Source organism: Euprymna scolopes, chromosome 15 (genome assembly GCF_053919585.1).
Source record: "Euprymna scolopes isolate OS-2025 chromosome 15, ASM5391958v1, whole genome shotgun sequence".
Lineage (NCBI taxonomy): Eukaryota > Metazoa > Mollusca > Cephalopoda > Sepiida > Sepiolidae > Euprymna > Euprymna scolopes.
This window is the reverse complement of record NC_136496.1, coordinates 100,696,863-100,715,341: the sequence shown is the minus strand read 5'-3', so window position 1 is coordinate 100,715,341 and position 18,479 is coordinate 100,696,863. Positions and strand designations below refer to the sequence as shown.

The 18,479-nt window shown below is 33.0% G+C and overlaps 1 protein-coding gene across 1 annotated transcript in view; it reads left to right on the top strand.

Moving 5' to 3' along the window:
* Nucleotides 1-18,479, top strand: part of LOC145294041 (uncharacterized) — a 138,409-nt gene that overhangs the window by 105,819 nt on the left and 14,111 nt on the right. The window lies entirely within an intron of this gene.

Sequence of the window (18,479 nt, the reverse complement as noted above, 5' to 3'; positions counted from 1 at the left end):
GCAAGCCACTCCTTCCCAGATTTTCATTTGCGGACAGAAGCCACACTCGATGATCTGAAAATCACCTCTTCTCAACTTCGTGATTTCATATAATGTCTAGACGCTTCAAAGGCATGTTAACTTGATCTCATCTCGGCTATGCTATTAAAAAATGTTCTGCTGGGATTAACCCAGTTCTATCCAAACTCTTCAACAAATGCCTTACCGAATCTTGTTTTTCGTGACTGCTGAAAAGATTACTTCTGTGATACCAATTTAGAGAAATTCTGGCGAAAGAATTGAACCTCTAAATTATCGACCTATCAGCCTTCTCCCTCTCTTCACCAAAATCTGACGGAAAGCGTTTCGTTTTAATAGTTTCTTCACTCGAACTGCTAGACTTTGGAATTCCTTCCTGGGTTTTTGCTTCCCTGAATGTACTGACATGCAAAAGTTCAAGTGTAATGTAAACAGACATCTTGCTGCTCAACTCCCTACAAAGATGTACTAAATAGTAACCCCTGCATTCAAACGGCAATGTGCTTTGTTTGAGGTGAGACGGCAAAAAAAATCAAATGTAGAATGCGAAACCAAGTCTTTAAGGGAACTCCACGTTTCGAGGATGCCTATTTTGCCCTTTAGTCTGTGATCGTGGATGCGTCGTTCCAGTTAACGAAGGATTTCTCTGAAAAGGCTCGTGTATGTGCGGGTTCATGGTAGTAGAGAAATGGGTCAACCCATTGAGACAAGTACCTAATTGCTATGTTTAACCATGGAGGAAACACTAAGCTTTTGGCAGCAATGATGGCCTGGTTAGAAAACAGTTTTGCAAGCAGAGAGCACGATTATTGTTGTTGCTGTTGTTGTGAATCATTCATTCATATTATTGTTGGCATTCGTTTCCCTTATATCTTTCTAGTTCGAATTTATTCTAGAAAGATATCGGGGGAGACTGCGTGAATGTTGCCAACCCCCTGGAGTGAAAGTGTTTCTGTGAAACGAACTGGATTCGAACTTGGCACACTTGGGTTGTCAGTCCGTGTTGTTAAACATTAAGTTACCGTAACGTAACGACTTCCTGTTGATTGAATTTACAGATTTTGCTTTATATACAAAATGAATGTCCGAAATTGTTTGAAGTCAGGTCTGTGCACGTGAGTCGGCAAAGTTTTTTACATAGATTTGTTGGCAGTTGTTTTGTAAAGCTCTTCCAAGTGAAAGCGCGAGCACGCGCGCGTATGTATTTAGTACTCGTTAAATTTTCAGGGTGCAGGAAGGTGTAATCTGAGCGTGAATGACGTCCGTGAAATGTGGTGGTGGGTATGAAAGGGGATGAATGGTGTTTGGGAGGTCGAACGAGAGAGACATCTCTATGTTGAAATGTGGGTAAAAGTAATAATTTCAAAACGAATGTTTAATTTCCATTGAATATGAGATTTGGACATTTTTTGTTTGTATTTTATTTTTTTTTAAATTTTATTTTAGTTTCCGGTGTAAGATGTTATTGAACCAGACAGACTTGCGTGTAGTAAACAGAGTTTTGTGATTAAAAAAAATATATAATATACCAAGTGGAGTCTTTTTGCGTTGATAGAAATTCTGTTCTGTCAATAAAATTCGCATTTACTTTTTTATATATAAATCATGTCGTTGAGAAATTAAATTCGGGCAATTATTAGTACTTGGGAAAATTTGATTTTATGCAAGACTAGCGGGGATAACCGGTGCTGCCCGTGTGTGGAAAGGTGTTGTAATAGGGAGTCAATACAACCAGAAAAAAATACGCTGCCTGGGTGGAGAAAGGTGTGAAAAAAAAGTTTAAACGAACGGTAAAATAATTCAGTTTTTGTTTTAAAAGGGAAAAATCCCATTACATAAGCCTCGAAATAAGAAAAAAGGGAGTAGATAGGTAGGCTCGAACTTGTAACGTGAAGAAGGAAAAGAAGGTGAAAAAAAGCAAACCGCTTAACCCCCGCGGCCACCATGACATACGACTTTGCTGCCGTTTAAATTAAGGCTAATCATTGTAAGCGAGTATGATTACTTTGCAAAAATGTCAACGAAAAAGTGACCTCCCCTTGTACAAAACTACCTAGTTGGGGGTGAAGGATGTTTTGGGCCAATTTTTCGGTATTTTTCATTCGAAGGATCCAGCTTCAAAACGATACCTGTCTGGTCACGTTCCGACGCGTCTGTCGAAAATTTTTGGCAGACATAAAAACACACACACATACATTTTGTTTTTTTTATATATTAGAAGAAGATGGAGTATCGCGGTTCGCATGAATAGCCTGACTTAACGCCTGTTTTTTTTTTCTCTGGAGTTGGCTGAAAGAGCAAGTGTACTTAAGCAAAACAAGAAATTTAGAAGAACTTGAATGGCGAATACGTGAAGTTATGATTACCATTTCGCAAGAGTTTCTTGTGAAATCAGTTGATGCGATTCCTGGTCAACTTGAAAAGCTGATGACAAATGAAGGCGCCATATTGAAATTTTTAAATAAAAGTCCATGCACTATACTTTCTTTTCATATTCATTACTTATATAAAATGTATTTCAAAAATAAATTGTATGTGTTTTAAAATAAGGAATTACCTTTAAATAACCATGTATATATATATATATATATATATATATATATATATATATATATATATATAGAAAGAGAGAGAGGGAGAGAGAGAGAGACAGACAGACAGACAGACAGAAAGAGACAGAGAGGTGGGATAAAAAAGGAACAAACCGAACTATGTGTTCATCAACGTTTCGTCTTTATTTCGAGACTTCCTCTCTCTATATATAAACTATGAAAATATATATGGCAATCAAGCTTAAATTCTGTGTAGCTTAATTGTCATATATTTATAACTTACTAACTAGCTCTACTTATGTATTGAACACTATTGAAGAAAATATTGAAAATCGATACATAAAATATATCTTGTAATAAAATTATACGTGGATACATGGAATTATAAATATATATGTGTGTGTGTGTGTGTGTGTGTGTGTGTGTGTGTGTGTGTGTGTGTGTGTGTGTGTGTGTGTGTGTGTGTGTGTAATTCCAGAGCATCCATCGCCAAGCCAAATATTAGCTTCTATTTTGTTATTCATATTTTTGTAGTGTTAAATATTCTGCATTATTTTTAGTGTCCCAAATTCTTGTATGAAAAAATGAATCGATCTCGTAGTAAAATGGAGTTATCTCTCTCAGACTAGTGACGAATTATTCAAAAGTACCGAAAATAGGTCCCTGGTAGGTGATTGGTAATATCCTCCAGGTGATCGGCAATATTCTTCCTTCTAAAAGAGATAATGCCAGGAAGAGTGCACCTCTTATAACTGAGCCATAGGGATTGCCAAATGATTGTGAAGATTGGACCGCATGTTTCCGTGACGTCAGATTTGTGTGTACTATACGAACTATGGAAAAACAGAAGCGACTTAATAATTTTTTAAAACCTTGTTTATCTTCAAACTGCAATTAATAATTAATCTTTGTTATAATTTTGTTAGGTTTTAAGATTTACACAGTTTAATGATTAATAATATTATAAAAATTTGTATATTAACTATGAAATACGGTTTTATTGAATGTTCTTTTGGTTACCTACGGGCTTCCATATTTTATTCGGTAAAAAGAGACAAACAAAATATGGGGGGGGCTACAAAATGTTTAATATTTGTGCAATAATATTTTCAAATTGGTTTTAATCTGGCGATAAAATAGCTGACAAGAGTCATGTTTATATTAAAATTTAATATTAAAAAAAAATTAAACACAATTAAAAATCTATGTTGTAACGGAACATTTTGAAATAATGTAATCTTATTTTAAGTTAACAATAATTGTTTCAAATTTTTAAAAAAACGCCTTAAAATAAGTAAAAACACTAAAAACGGTACACGGTAAATGTTATCGCGCTGAAATAATAACGTTATTATTTAGAAATCCATTCTTAATATGGTGAGTGTGTTTTGTAACTATTCAGTACTTTCACCTAACAAGTTAATAAACAAATATATCGTATAAACTGAATTTAACTTGAAAATATTATTTTATGAAATAGCGGGGTAACATAGAAAAATAAGCACCCTAAAAATTTGTCCAGGTAGGTAGAATAGTAATTTATTTTACCTTTGGCAACATTAATTTGTTATATATGTTTTGCATGTGTGAGGGGGGGGTGCAAAGATAGCGTCTTGGAGTCCCAAGAATCGCTCAGAAAGTCGTAAATAACAACAACATAAAAAATGACAGAAACAATTGAGGGCAAGAAGGAGGTTGAAAGTCCACACGGATCAAAACAGAGGGGGGGTGAGGGTTATTTGCTGTGACCTTGTCGACCGAGTATTTACACCATTTTTTTTATTTTTTATTTCATTCCAGCCTAATTTTAACAAAGATTTCTTCGATAATTGATTTTTATTTACAAAAGCAGCAAAGATGTTGGTTCTCCTTGACTTGTTGTCTCCCAAATTTTCGTCTGCAAAATTTTAATCACGTGGTACACGGTATAGCGAGAATAAATAAACCATTTATTCAAGTGCCGCTTGTTATGGATTTAGTTGAAAAATAAACCAGTTATTTTTGGAAGAGGGGTGGGGGTATTTACGATACTAAAAATTACTTTATTGGTACTTATGCCCTTGTTACCGTGCTAATAGGTGTTTTGTAGCTATTCTCTACTTTCACCTAACAATTTAATAAACAAAAAAGATATCGGCGGAATTGTACATTACGCACCCCTTTTATTATTTTCTTTTCGTTTCTTTTTCCATTATTTTTTATTTATTTATTTTTTTTTTTCAGATTATTATCGATTAGACACTAAGCTACAAGATTATAGAAAAAATTACAAAAAATTCAATATTTCAATATTTGTAAAAAATTACAAAAAATTCAATATTTCAAAAAATTCAATATAAACGGTTTGGCCATCAAAAATTCTGTTCAGCCTTTAAAAAGGTTCTAAAAATGCGAAACAGAATTTTTTAATGCCAAGCTGTTTTTTTAAAAAAAATAGGGGATCGATTTTCTGGAACGTTATATTAGAAACAGAGCACACTTAAAAAAAATTAAATATTGAATTTATCCCCCCCTCCAAAAAAGTATATATATTTATAATAAAATGACTTTTATATCGTAAACTGCTTTAGCAATTTCCCGGATTAACTCCATAATAAGTAGGACAACTCGACCCTCACCCCCAAAAAAAAGAAATTATGCAATTATGTTACCGTGCTATTTTGGAAATAGCATTTTCAAATTAAATTTTACTTTTACGATATCTTTTTTTTTTATTAAATTTTGTTTATTAATGTTAGGTGAAAGTACAGAATAGTTATAAAACACCCGCCAGCCCTGTAACGGTGTTTGTGGAGAAGCCCGTCCCGTGATGTTTTGGGGGCATCACCAAATTGGAATGGAAATTGTAATTTTGTTCGGTGCAATAACACAGGTTTCTAATTGGACACACGACAAAGAAATCGAGCGTAAATGAGAAACTGACAATCAATATTTTAATTTATTCACAAAATAACAATATTTAAAAAAAATAAATAAATAAAAGGAAACTTAAACAACAAATTATATACACAGGAAACTGAATTTTTTCTTATATTTAAAACAGAAAAAAAGTCAAATTTATTATCTTTCAATTTAACGGGGAAAATTAAATGCAGTCATTTTTGCTTTTTAAGAGAATGAAACGAAAAATAAATTTTAAACAACAAATTATATATATATATATATATATATATATATATATATATATATATATATATATATATATATATATAAACAAACAAAGTCACATACATTTGTTTTTATACAAGCCATTTTCATTCATTAAATTTAAGTTTAGTTAGTTTTTCAATTTATTATTTTCGCTTATTATCGATTTCTTTCACACATGTGTAGAACAAAAAATAGCTCCACCGGAACGAAGTTACAATTTCCGTTCTATTTTGATGACACTCCCAAAACATCACGGGCTTCTCCACAAATACCAAAAACTGGTTTATTTTTTCAGCTAAATCCATGACAAGCTGCAGCTGCACTTGAATTAATGGTTTATTTTATTCTCGCTACGCCGTAATCACGTGATTAAAATTTTGCAGACAACAGATAAAGAAGAACCAAAATGTTTTTATTTGTTTTGAAATTGAAGTGAAAGAAAAAAATCTGGAAGGAACACGACAAGAAAATACTAAAATTGCGATTTTAATGGCGATAGGAATTCAAATTTTTTAAACTTTTTTTTTTGAGAGGGGGGGGGGAGTATTTGCGCTTATCATTCAATGCATCTGAAGAATAATATTATTTATTTTTTATTTATATTGTTTGCTAACATATTTTTCAGAGTATTATTCTTTAATAGTTTCTTTGTTTCAAGCAAAACTAAAATCAATTGCTTGTATCCCGTAATTTAAGACAAGAAAAGTTACCTCCCTTGATCTGATTTAAAGTATTAAAAAAAATGATCGTATTCATTCGTGAAGGGAATGCTGGTGAGAACAACCACTCTATTTTCTTCCCTTCGAGAGTGACCTCTCTCTCTCTCTCTCTCTCTATCTCTCTCTCTCTATCTCTCTCTCTCTCTCTCTCTCTCTCTCTCTTTGCGTTTTTGTCGGGGTGGGGCTGAATTCCTTTTATTATCTGAACCAGTGTCATACATTACTGTCGTGGAGGAATCAGACCTTTGGGTTAGGATTTGTTCTGTTCTCGGTTTAAGGTAAATAAATCTTCCTAGACTGAGACAAATTCATTTGTGTTCCCAAATCAGAACGCTGGACTTTCCCCCACTTTAATAACCGACCTTATCGCTGATTTTACGTTTTGGGGGTTAACAAGAAAATAAGGGCGAAGAAATATTTGAGTTATTTCTGTTTATGTATTTTTACTTATTTATTTTATTTTAATTTTATTTTATTTATTTTATTTTGTAAAAATATAATAATTTTCAGAGTTGTGTCCCTTACAATAAAAACATTGCATTCTTATCAACCATAATACGATCAACTTTTTTTAATTTAGAACAAATTTTAGCACTTGTGCACGACTCGTGCACAAGTGCTAAAATTTGTTCTAAATTAAAAAAAGTTGATCGTCGTGCACTGCACGAGTGCGAAGATACAACTTTTTTTTTTTTCGTTTTCAGTTGGGACATTTGAAGAGTGCATAGCAGGAGCAGACAACCGTAGGGATACAAAACTCAATTTTGCACTATAAGTTATTTTATATTTATTTTAATAGTGCTAAAAAAATGTTGTTTTTGCTTAATTGTCATGTCGAAAATAGTAATATGTTTATAAATAATTACGAAAATTCATCGAGCGGAAACTTATTTATTGTTAAAAGTAATGTTTACAGAAACTTGACACTTTAATGGCGACTTTTTTGCCGATAGCGATATACTGTTTTTTTTTTTTTTGTTTTTTGTTTTTTTTTTTTTTTTACTAAAAAAGTTGTTTTACTCCATGAATTTTCGTAATTTTTTTAATATATTACTATTTTCGACTTTACAATTGAGCAAATACCGTTGTTTTTGCTTAAAATGACATATTTTTTAAAAAGTCGATCTGTCGACTCTACCTTTACAAGTACCTTTTTAATGCAAAAAACGTCTAACAAAAAAATTCTCAACAGCAACAAAAAAAAACACGCATTAAAAAATTTCAGAATTTGGGCTTTTTTTTTTTTTTAATTTTTTTAATTTCTATTTTCACCCCTAAACAAGGCACAGTGACATTTTGATGTAGGGCGATACTCTCGGGAAAAGTATTTGCAGGGTAGGAAGACGAGCAGCAAGATGTCTATTCACATTACACTTGAAATTCTGCATGTCTAGTATAGCTGGAGAAGCAGAAAACCGGAAGGGAATTCCAGAATCTAGCAGTTCTGGGGAAGAAACTATTAGAGTAGAAAGCCTTCTTTCATCTAGGGATCTCTACTGTGTAGGGGTGGGACTTTGCTGCTTGTCGGGGGCATTTACGTCGCTTTGGTGCGTTTTCTGGTGATTTCGGTATATTCTCTCTTAGATGTCGCTATTTCTTTCTTACAATTATTTCTAGCTTCTATAAACTTTTGTCTGTTTGTACTGGACTTATGTAGGTTAAATCTGCGGTATGCATGCTGCCTTTAAGCAAGTCGAAGTCGAAGTAAACCATTTGGGAGAGTAGGGTTTGCTATAGAATTTTCACGTGGGAACATGTGTTTCAATTGCCGCTTTGGACCATTCAGTGGTCTTATTTGTGTACTGTTCAGTGGGGTGGGGGGGATGTTTCCCCATGAAAATTGAAAATCATTATTTCAAAACATTCGAAACAGAATCTTTTTTTTTATTCAGTCATTTTGTTGTTTTTGTACATATTTTGAAACAACACCAGATTTGCACACTCTAGAATAAATCCACTAACCTTTTATAGCAATTCCTACCAGATTAGGCTGTCTGAAGTTATCGGATCCGTGATCTAAATGCACCGGACATAATTGTTATTGTTTTGTTTGTTTGTTTTTTTTTGGGGGGGGGGTCTTTTCACTTGCAAAACTCAATCATGTTCTGCAAATCCAAAAAGGAAAAATTACAATTTTTCTTTTCAAAACACCAAACTAAATTTCATGGGGGGAAAACAAACAAAAAATAATAACAATTATGTCCGGTGCATTTAGATCACGGATCCGATAACTTCAGACAGCCTAATCTGGTAGGAATTGCTATCAAAAACTTGAAGCATGAAAACCTCGAACAAAATGATCGGATTCAACATTAAATAATCTGAAAAAGGATTGATATGCCGTAAAACAAAACTACCAAACTAAATATCATCGCGTCCGTTCAATCTCGAAAGACAAGAAGAATGGTTCCGTGTGTAATTGTGAGGTAAGGGTTGCGCAATCTCCAACCACACTTCTCCTGAATTGGCACTGCTTGAGTCTAGTGGCAAAGAGAAGTGCAAGACTCTTAGAAACAATGCTGAGATAAGCAGAGAACACATATGACACCTGGAATTCTCAAATGGTCATCCATTTTAGTATTGACCAGTCTTAACGTTGCTTAACTTCGCTGATCTAAAAGGAACCGGTGTGTCAACGTGATTGTGATATATAACCAAACCAAACAGCATCAATAAATATTAGAACTTCATGTATAAATCTTTGACCAAAATGACTGGATTCAGAATTAAATAACCAGGAAAGGGTTGATATGCCGCAAAACAAAACAATTAAACCAAACGCAACTGCAGATAGATTTCAATATCAACTCCACGGCAGATGTATTTCATTTTCAGTCGATCTTCCCACTTTTTCCTTTTTGTTGTCCTTGAACGTTGGATTCCAGTCAGTTTCAGTTTCCGCTTCTTTTGTTGATACCAGCTGGTTTTTCCAATCCTACTCACTAAACATCCTGATTGTTGACATTATAGCGTCGTGTATCGCTCAACAAATGGCGTTAGAAAGAATATCTTTATTTTCTGCTTTTAATTATGAGTCACCTCTTCATATAACCGGTAACACAACTTTTTGAAGTATTTGCTCAGCGTCAGGTATTCCGCATTCCTCTGATGGCTACAATCGCCTTTAAGTATAATGTCAACAACTATTTGTCGAACTTTCCTCTTAACTAAGCAAATCCTATTCTTTTCACTCGTCGTTTTCAATCCTCTTGTACTATTGTTCATCACTCCTATTAACAATCTCATTAATTCTTATCTTTAAGAATTCTTTAGACCTTTGTAAGTATTGCTACATTGAATGTTCAACCGGTATTACCAGTAGCATTTATCTACAATTGGGCATTCTGCCTTACACTAAAAATAAAAGTTTATGGGAATACAAATTCACATGCGGACCCCAATCAGCATGAACATCCCGATAAGGAGAGATAATATACGGTGCATAGCATTTCCAAATGGTCACCCATTTTGTATTGGCCAAGGTCAATATCGCTTAACTTCGATTTTCAAACAAAAACTAGTATGTCAACTAATTAAGACTAAAAACACGCGAGTATAACACTTAATGAGATCGGGGGGGGTGACGATAGCTAAGTGGTTATCGACACGGACTGAAAACCTGGGTGTACCAAGTTCGAAGCCAGTTTGTTCCACAAAAACACTTCATGAACCCCACACTTGACCTTGTGTCTAACCTCTTGGAAAAGAGGTAAACAAAAAAAATTATGAGATGGATAGAGATGTAGCTGAATGATGCTGAATAATACGAGAGGATTGTGTAATGTAGTCGTTACATGTTAACACTCGGGACCCACACGTTGTATGCAGACATTCAGAAGGAAACAAATACAAGGAAAGAGTTCAATTCGCTTTTTCTCTAGTTGAAACAACAGACATTTATTTACAGATACTTCCAGAATAGTTTCCAGAATAACGCCTTTTCTCTTGTTTAAAAGTTTTCTCGTACTCTAATGTGTTTAACAAAACTCTGTCGCGTTGAATACGTAGTACTCTGCCTTTGTCCGGCCATGTTTAGGACACGTCTTTCTCTGTTACTCTCGGACCACGGTTATAACACGTCTCTTTTTCTGTCTTTCTTGCTTACATTTTTCTTTTTTATATAATCTTTCCTTTCCTTCTTCCTCGCTATGATGTCACGTCGCACACAGCTCGTTAGTTAGTCTTTTACTGTAATTGTGTTATACTGTCGAATATCTTCGGGTTTTCTTCATTTTTATCTTTCTCTCTCTCTCTCTCTCTCTCTCTCTCTCTCTCTCTCTCTCTCTCTCTTGTTGTACAGCCTTTCACAAGACTGAGATCAAACCAATCATCGAGTTGATAGTTAGTAGTTCTATTCATCGGGCTACTGAGACTAGCAATGATATCTAACAATGTTTTATACAAGTATTTATCGCCACTCCCACAGTGCTCCATTTGTTTATTTATAAATAGCTTTGCACGAAGCTAAAACAGTAGCAAGCGAGATCAATTATCAAGAGCGCGCAGCCCGAGAAAAAAATTATATGTGTGTAGGGGGTGTAAAGAAATGGCTGTTCTCTGATTCTAATACCTAAAGAGATAACTTGAATGAATGGAGGAGGGGGGGGTCTAAACTTAACATAAATTTACTAAAAATAAATGAATTTTTAAAAACTAAAAAATTAAATACTATTTCTAACGTTAATTACACAAAAAAAAAACATAGAAAAAAGGTTTGACGTTTCAAGTTTGCATTTTTCATTAACAGCGACAAAAAATTTCACAAAATCCTACTTTTTGCTTTGTGTGGTTTTCTTTTAAGTGTCGTTGGTGGCGAAATATTTTACCAGTTTAAATGCTTTTCATTGCTGACGACATATTTAAACATTCTGTAATTACTTCTGCATCATTGCAACCATTAAAAAACATAAAAAAACTTTCGCATTATTTAACTATTTATTTATTCTGCCTACAAATGCATAATTGTTTGCATGTTATCATTTCTATTGAAAAATTTCTCGGTGTAGAAGGATTTCTTTCTTGTTGTATAGGGGGTACATATTTAAAGATAACAGGAGTTCATATTGGAGACATGTATAACGGGGATTCATATGGATGGCACATATATAACGATGGTGATGACAATTCTGATGGGAAAACATATATTACAGTTCTTGATGATGGAGTAGGCACATAATACTTAGAAGGGTTGTACAAAGTTCGTTACAAGATGATGATAAACCACATTTACCTTTTCTTGTTGTAAGGAATGACGACACGAGACAGCAGTTACAAACATAATTGTTTTTTTATTCTTCAACCGGCCGATCGGTGATGTCAGGAATTCAAACTTTTCGACTACATGGTCTACTCTCCCCCATTCGCCTTTCCAAGTGACTATCACTGTGTGTGATCTGCTCCGATTATCTGATCCTCATCTCCTTACTAATTTCGAACCCTCAGATTCCTATATTGAGAAATCTCCTTTGTTTATGACGTCAGAAGTGTTTTTACCAACGTTACTACTTTCACGTGGATTTACAAATGTTTGTCCAACACACTTTTGGCAAACAAAGAATCCTCAATCTAATTGTTTAATATCTAACCTATTTTTAAACAATATTTTTAACCCGCATTGTTCATTCTTTTAACTGACATATTAAATATCCAGATTTCTAAAAGAATAGACAATCGAATCTTTTACCGACATTAATAATATTTAACTATTTCTAATAGAATTAACAATGGACTGAATTTCTAAGAGTCCAGTTTCCATTATCTTTAACACTTGCCTACAGGGTTCGATTCTAGCCTTTTCCTAATATCATTTTCACTTATCTCGTATGTCTTCTTACTTATATGAGAAGGAGACAGCCCTTTCATGAAACATTCTAACGTGAATAAATATAACAGATATTCTAGATTATTTCTCTCTCACTTTTTCAAGAGGTCACCTACCGTGATAAAGATCATGGATTTAAACAAAATTAGAATTGACTCAGTCTACAATGATTACTTATAAATGATTACTGTTCAAATTATGTAGAAGCACAAAAATGTACACACTGTGATCTCCTGATAAAACACCTAAACTATTATACGTATGCCATTCAAAGTTGGGTGAAACTAATACTTTGTTTTAAACTGGTTTCTACTGACATATACCAATATAAAGCTGGTTTTCAGAATTATAACGCTTTCGTTTTGAATGTGTGAGTTTTTATGATACTTCTACAGATTTGGAACCGAACTATTTCTTTTTGAATATTGGTTTGGTTCGATTAGAATTATGTAGAAGTACTAACAACTTACACACACAAACTGATTTCTAACTCAAATGCCTAACAGCAATAATAAGTTTTTTTTTTAAATTACAAACGAACAACCATTCACGAACCCCGCTAAAATAATACGGTTATTATAAGCTATACAGTTAAAGTTCTTCGGCCATTTAACCCATTACCATCAAAATTGTACATTGAAGTCGCCTTTCAAAGTAACGCCTATATAGGAAATATTTCTTAATCCTGTAACTAGTCTTCAAAATACGGGTCTATGCATGGTTCAACAAGTGAATGGGGTTTGTTTATGTTCGTGCGCCAGTTGCACGCTAACTTCCGTCCTGCGTGTGTTCCATGATTAAAAAATTTATCTATTGCATTAAAAAAAAAATTGGGTGACAAAGAGTTAATGCGGGCGGACGGCTTAGAAAAAAGCTTGATGTAAGGAAAAATCGCCGAAAAAAAAAGAGCAGAGGAAGACAACAAACCAAGTTCACTGACATTATTAGCTTTGTGTTAAATTTGCAAAAGATGGGCTAAGCTGTTTCGGAACATATGAGAAAGGATCTCTCTCTCTCTCTCTCTCTCTCTCTCTCTCTCTCTCTCTTTCACACACACACACACACATACACACACACACAAAGTGACTTTTATATAATAGTAGAGATAGAGATATGGAGTGATGCAAAATGCACAAGCCAAGTTATATGTTCATCAAGTTTTGTCTTTATTTCAAGACTTCCTTGAGATGATTAACTTGAAGAAAATAAAATGCCAGTACAATATTTAAAAAACATACTTGTTGGGGAAAGGATATGTTGTTCTATTTCAGAACGATAACGTCGTTGGCATTACAAAAATGTATAACGTTGTGGAGTGGGTGAGATTTATTTTAACGTCATATAATTGTTGAGATATTTAAAAAGATATGATGCAATTTATGTTCTTTTGGGAATAAATCTAGCCGTTACAATTCAAATGTGGATGCGTAATACACACACACACACACACACACACATACACACACACACACACACACACACACACATATATATATATATATATATATATTTCTATATAATATAAAGGCTTCCTTCAGTCTTGACAAACCATGGATCATATACACACACACACACACACACACACACACACACACACGTGTATATATATATATATATATATATACATATATATATATATACACACACACACACACACACATAAACATTATTCGCTACATACGTGAATACATGTTTCTGCCGCAATTTTTTTCAGGGAAACAGATCGCCAGGCTTCATCTTCTTTAAGACAAAACTCAAAAGTATTCATTCTTTTTATAGGTCTATTTCTTGAGAGAGGTTTGAAAGTTGATTTTTACCATGTTTGTGGTTAATAAGATACGTTGTAGAGTATTCGACACTTTTGGAGCGATTGTATGACGTTGTTTTATGAACAAACATCTAAAAACATTAAAAAAAAAAAACTTTAAGCATAAAGTTTTGTTATCCAAATGACCAGATTCAGCATTAAATAACCAGAGAAGGTGTCGATCGAAAACACCTAAACCAAACAGCATCGATAAATATTTGAAGACTTAAAATATCTTCAAGCATAACCCTTTGACTAAAATGACTGAATTTGACATTAAATAACCAGAAAAGGGTTGATATGTCGTAAAAACCAAAGTGCAGGTAGATTTCGATATCAACTCTCACTTTGTTGTCCTTGAACGTTCAGACTCCAGTCAGTTTTTATTGCAGCTCCAAGAAATCTGGATCAAACACAGAAAGACACAAACCAGAAATTCATCACAGTGTGTATATACCATATATGAAGAATTTGGGAACAAAATTCAAAGAATATGTAATCCATATGACATCAGGACAACATTTATGAGCGATTCAACTCTCTAAAAGCGTCTTGTGCGTGTTAAATACTCTACGAAAAAGTCATGACTAAGAACTGTGAATGTAAAAAAAACATACAAAGACGCAACATGTTGCCCACTAAAAGTAAGGTAAGAAAAACACCGGAAAGCCGTAATGCGTGCATATATTAAAAAGTCGGATATGGCTGATCACATATAGAGGGAAAAAAAAGAAAAAAGAAACTATCTACCCTTATGGGACGAAGTAAAAATTATAAACACAGAACTGTGGAGAAGAAACGACTCAAAGGAAAACGACATATGTTGAGCGACGCTGACATAGTATAGAATTTCATGCCGTACAGGAACCATCTATAATACAGTTGTACCTTTAATGTACGTACGTGTGTTACGGTTTCCAGATTATAAATTATTCGATCGGGAGATCTTATTTATTAAAAAGATAGAGATGATAACATACTATAAAAATTAAATTAGTATATAGATACGCTAATTTAATGTCTGTAGTGTGTTATCACATTTTCTCCTCCTTTTTAATAAATAGGATCTCCCGATCACCGAAGACGAAATGTAAAAAAATAATAATTAAAATAAAAAATGATGTCGCTTTTGAGCTGTACGTGAAACTAAAATATACCCTTATGATCTTCTGGCTAGGACTCAAGGGTAGTATATGTTCTGTCTAAACATGGTATGATGATATTGCGGGGTTGCCGTTCGCATCGGGCGTTCATACAATAGAAAATGTCATAGGCTCCTATGAGGATATTGGAGATAAACTGTAATAACCAGATATATTTTTACACTACATAAACCAGATTAATTAGATAAATAGTTTTACAGCTTAAACAAAAGGGTTACAATAATATCGCGGAGTCTCCATTCGCGCTGAACGTCTATAGAATGTCCAGCAGCAATATATTATTATAAAAATCCTGCTAGTTAGTTATATAATAGATGATGTCACTTTATATATATATATATATATATATATATATATATATATATATATATATATATATATATATATACAGGGTGTCCGTAAAGTTACTATACAGACTTACAATTTGCGCTCTTCCAAAGTTAGCTTGCGTGGCATGCTTGATTAAATAAACCTGTAAAAAAAAACAATAAGACTGTATAGCAACTTTACGGACACCCTGTATATATATATATTAGCGGGTTGATTCAGCCCGGGCGCAAAATACGCTTAAATATGATATTTTAATTTGTTCAGATTTCGTACATATTATTATAAAGTCGTCATTTCAAAAGTATTTAGGTGCCATACGTTAGAATCGAAACCGAAACTGTAGCATTCAAAGCTGGTGACCTTGTCACTGTATCAACGTGACACGCATATAAACCAATTAAAAATTAAAAATAAAGATGAATGTACAAATTGTTCGAATTTTTAAATTTTCACCCACTTTTGATCCCTTAAAAACAATTTTAACCGATTTAAGATCCATAAAAGAACGGCCCGTAAAAAATCCAATCATTTGGGACCCCTAACGCCGCTCTGTGACTTTTACTTTCGGAGGAGATAAAGTTTGAAAATATGGAGACAGACAGATAGACAGACAGACATATAGCCGTTTATATATTAGATATATATATGTAATTGGCTGTTTTCCTGTTTTAAAAGCGTATGTCCGTTTAGTTGTTGTTCAACGGTGTGTTGTTTTTTTTTTGTTTTTGTTTTTTCTGTATAATCCAGGAATGTATTTGGCGTGTGCTAAAGCAATAATTGGTTGGTTTCCTGTTTAAAGGTGCTTGGTAAATAGGAAATCAAATAGAACACGTATGTAGAAATATGTTTTGAACCCATCCAATGCAAAGAATAAACAATTTAAAATAATGTTTATCTATATATTTCGGCAAAGAAACTCGCTCTTATCAAGGTTTTTTTCTTCTTTTTCTTTTACGCCATATGGTGGTACTGTAAGGCGGGACAAGTCCGTTTAGTTGTTCAACGGTGTTTATATATATATAGTCCAGGATTGCACTTGGCGTGTGCTAAAGAAATAATTGGTTGCTTTCCTGTTTAAAAACGTTTGGTAAACAGGAAATCAAATAGAACACGTATGTAAAAATATGCTTTGAGGCAATCCAATGCAAAAAATAAACAATTTAAAATAATGTTTATCGACATATTTTGGCGTTGGATGACTTCAAAGGGTATTTTTACATAGTGTTCTATATATATATATATATATATATATATATATATATATATATATACATATATATATATGTGTGTGTGTGTGTGTGTGTGTGTGTGTGTGTGTGTATTTCTGATAATAAGTAGTGATCTATAATGATAAGACTGCATATGTAAAACAATACAAGAATAGGTTTAAAGCTACCAAACTTCATACTAGAATTACCCCTGACGTAACGGATAAAGTATTAAGTAATATTCAGTTTTACGTGACAGTCTTTTGGATGTTGAAGGTTCAATCTTCACTGCAAATGATGCGAAGAATACCATTGCAAAATGTTTAAGACTTCTACCCAGTCATGACTGACGAAACCAGACCATGCTACTTCCATAGATTAAATAAAGGGTTCCATGAGAAATTTCATACAGAATTCAACAAAAAGGTCGGACGTTATATTATTGTGAGAATAACACTCAAGATGAGAATAGTAATTCGAATAATACAAATAACCGGAAATATCAAGACATCAAAAATACTGCCAAATTCTCAATTTTGCTGTCCCAGCACACCACAGGGTGAATATCAAAAAAACAAGCAAGTGAAACAAATATGCAGAACTTGCCATAGAACTGAAAGGAATATGGAACCTGAAGAAAATTTATATAGTACAAATCGTTGTCGAAGAACTGCGAACAGTCCTAAAGAATTTGCAAAAATGACAAGGCAAAATAGGAATCCAGGGGAAGACTGAAATTATAAAACGAACAACAATGCTGAAAACAGCTGAAATCTTTAAAAAAAAAACATCCTCGAGTGCAGAAATTAATCCACCTGAGCAACAAACGTTATTCTGACATATAGAAACTGCAACAGAAGTGAAACAAAGAAGTGCAACCAAGAAAACTATATGCATATATATATATATATAAATGAAAAAAGTCTATATTCACTATATATATATATATATATATATATATATATATATATATATGTGTGTGTGCATATATATATATAAATGAAAAAAGTCTATATATATATATATATATATATAAATGAAAAAAGTCTATATTCACTATATATATATATATATATATATATATATATGTGTGCATATATATATATAAATGAAAAAAGTCTATATTCCAAATTTCAAGATGTTTACCATCTTATAATTTCTTCATTTAAATAGGTGCTGTTAAGAATTGTGCATGTCAACGTAGTTAAAGGAAGAAATTATAAGATGGTCAACATCTTGAAATTTGGAATATAGACTTTTGTCACTTATTTGTTATATGCTCTGTAATTACATTGAGCTTCATGAATTAAAGGATTGGTATGAATAAAATGTGAAATACAATTGAAAAAACATATCAGAAATATATATATATATATATATATATATATATATATATATATATATATATATATATATATATATAATATGGATATGTGTGCGTATGAAGGAAGATAAAACATCCTTTTCCAGAGCACGTTCTATTTTGTTTTATTTTGTCTACTTTGTCTTCATTTGAAGGTTCCTCATGACGATGTTTAGAAATAGGTTGGTTCCTATTAATCTTTTATTCTTCCCCTTCATATCCTGTTGATGTGAACAGGGGTCGACATATTTCTGAATTTTGTCTTGGGACAGCTCGGAATGAACCAACCGTCAATAACAAAAAAAAAAAAAAAAGTAAATAAAACCTGACTATTAAAGAAAACGCTTT